Source organism: Mastigoproctus giganteus, chromosome 14, assembly GCF_048544385.1.
Source record: "Mastigoproctus giganteus isolate SK-2022 chromosome 14, ASM4854438v1, whole genome shotgun sequence".
NCBI lineage: Eukaryota > Metazoa > Arthropoda > Arachnida > Uropygi > Thelyphonidae > Mastigoproctus > Mastigoproctus giganteus.
The window spans coordinates 43023592-43026258 of record NC_143588.1 but is presented as its reverse complement, the minus strand read 5'-3'; the positions used below and the strand labels follow the sequence as shown (position 1 = coordinate 43026258).

The following is a 2667-nucleotide window of genomic DNA, read 5'->3' as shown; positions in this document are numbered from 1 at the left end:
ACTTAACCTTTTTTCACTAGCCGAAAATTAAAGTTTATTAAAAAAAAAACCACACTTCTTTTGCTTGAATCCGTCCCGAATTTGGCCGTGCCCGCAACTTGGTGACAAGGTGTACCCATAATCTGGAGTTCAGCCCTCTTTTATATCAGCTGCAAAAAAAAAAAAAAAAAAAACACCCTATTTGGCGGCATTACAATATAAAAAAGAATTTTTGCGAACCTGCATGCACTGCTGTTAATCGTCTGACAAATATAAATATACACTTCACATAAAATTATTGAAAATGGGATAATCTATATATGTATATTGTACCAGTTAAACGCATATTTAGAATATATTTATATTATATTTAGAATATACTTTCCTTTTTCACAATGCATCAGATGTAATGCCTGTTTCATAGAATAATATCTAACAGGTAAATATACTGTATAACAAATTACCAGATTTCATTGAACACTGAAATCAATTATCATCTTCATTGCAACGGAAACAGTAAACCGTAACTAATACAGGAATTTAATTAGGCTGCAAGGACGTATTAACACATATAAACAACACTTCATTTAAATTTCCAAAAACGCTCCTCCTGCAGCTGCAAAACATCACAGAAAATTGTCACTAATGAATTACAACGGCTGAAAGCGTACATCATGTTTTTTTTTTATGCTAATAACCAACACAGCGCCCTCCTTCTATTTATTCTTTTATTTCTGTAATTTCTACTGATAAATCTTATTGAAATAATACTTTTTCATATCTTAATATCACCTCACTGTGAATTATTTTATCTCACGAATATATGCTAAGAACATCAGAAAAATATTCAGTATAATCATAAACATAAACCTTGACGTAAAAAAGTAGGCGTGACACACACTGTAATGTTTATCCAAGAAGCCTATCCAAAGGCGAATCATCGGGAAGCCAGTGCGTGCTACTTAAAAGGAACAAAGGATAACGCGCATGAATTAATATATGCCTTATTAGTACATATGCCTTATTTTATAAGCTGCAGCTAAGGGTAGATTTTTTTTCCTCAAATTTAAAATTCGCTGGTTTAAATTAAAGCTGCATGCAAGGATTTCAACAGCCTGTTGTGTTAATCTCAACCTAAAATGGAGTTGTTTAAGGACGCCAACGTACTGTTTACGCATACAGGATCGTACAAATGGGGTGGGTGATCTGGAGGCAAAGCAATATATACCGATATAAAAAAGAAAAGGGGGCCCCAAAACCAACTGTGCAGTCGGGTCTCCGGATATCGTTGTCCGGTTCTGACGCTCCTAGATTAAGCTTTTGTTTAATATAAACTCCGGGTTTAACAAATAATTTAAATGTCTCAAATTAAATATGCTTGTAAAAAGATCGATACATAGAAACTCACTACTGTCAATAAATTTTAATTCCTCGACAAAAGACAAATAATAATAAAATTCACCTCTGTGTAGTCAGGGGTTGTAGTCCCAGGATTTTCTAAAAGGGGGTCAGTTAAAGCAGATAAGGGTCAGATAAGGAATCATTACATTAAACTTAACGAATCATTAAGCTTTAATCATCATCTAACAGGGAAAGAAAAGAAAAAAACATTATTTTTATCATGGAGGCGAGCTATAACTCTCCTCTGAAGGTGTTTTCACATTGTTTAGTTCTGTTTATTTAAATGTAATATTTGCTCCTACGCAGCCAGAAGGCAAGGAGGGCAAATATTGCTCCTGCACATGTCTTCTGGCTGTGTAGGAGCAAAATATTGCTCCTACACAGCCAGAAGGCATGATTCAATTAAAATGCATCCATCTGAGTGCGATTCACAAATGCGTTTAAGTTTGCAATTAACAGAGGAAGTTTGATAACATTTCTATTTTTAAAGAAGATGATGTGTGATATATTCTGATAAAAAAAGCTAAGAAAGCACATTAAAATGCACATTCATATTCAAAAGGCAAATAATTGTCATTTAACTCTTAAGCCGTGTTTCTCCACGGTGCACTCCTCTGGTACTCATCACTTGGGATTTCTTACTGAGTAATAAATATTTATATAATTTATTTACAAGTATTGTCTGTAATCTTATTTAATTCATTTTCTGGATCGTTTTTACGCTAATGTAATATTTATATAGAATAAAATTTGTATATATATAAATATATATACATATATAAACGGAAGTAAGAACCTTTCTCATTTATTACATACCCGTTGGGCTTTGCGTCACCTATCCCAGTTTGCGATTTCAGACAATACGTAGGCAAAATTAAAATTTAAACTTAAATTTAAAATTAAAAATGTATGTAAATTAAACTAAACATATTATCCTATCTCATTGATTTTCCATCAATTTAAATTTAAATTTAATACTAGCACTTAAAAATTTATAACTGGCAAAACTGGTATGGGGACAACAGAAACGGGTAGATATGAGACATTCTTTTAGTCTGGCTATCATTCTGCTCAAAGCCCCCGATGAAGTAGCAGATTGATGGCCAAGTGAGGGAATGTTATTACAATTTACTTTGTTCATTTGCATTTTTTGTTTATTTGCATTTATATTGTTATTTTCATCATTTAGCATCATATTATTTTTAATACCATTACATTCATATAACGTTTATAGGCCGCCCAGGCTAAAGTTAGTTTACATTTGCTAGCTTGGTAACCTGATCCATA

General features: G+C 32.5%; 1 protein-coding gene across 1 annotated transcript in view; it reads right to left on the bottom strand.

Annotated features, from left to right (window-relative positions):
* Positions 1 to 534, bottom strand: part of LOC150075089 (endoplasmic reticulum junction formation protein lunapark-like) — a 90903-nt gene extending 90369 nt beyond the window's left edge. The window contains exon 1 of the mRNA XM_090389260.1: positions 444 to 534. The gene's annotated coding sequence lies outside the window, so the exon portion shown is untranslated. The remainder of the gene's footprint in view (positions 1 to 443) is intronic.
* Positions 535 to 2667: the final 2133 nt, after the last annotated feature.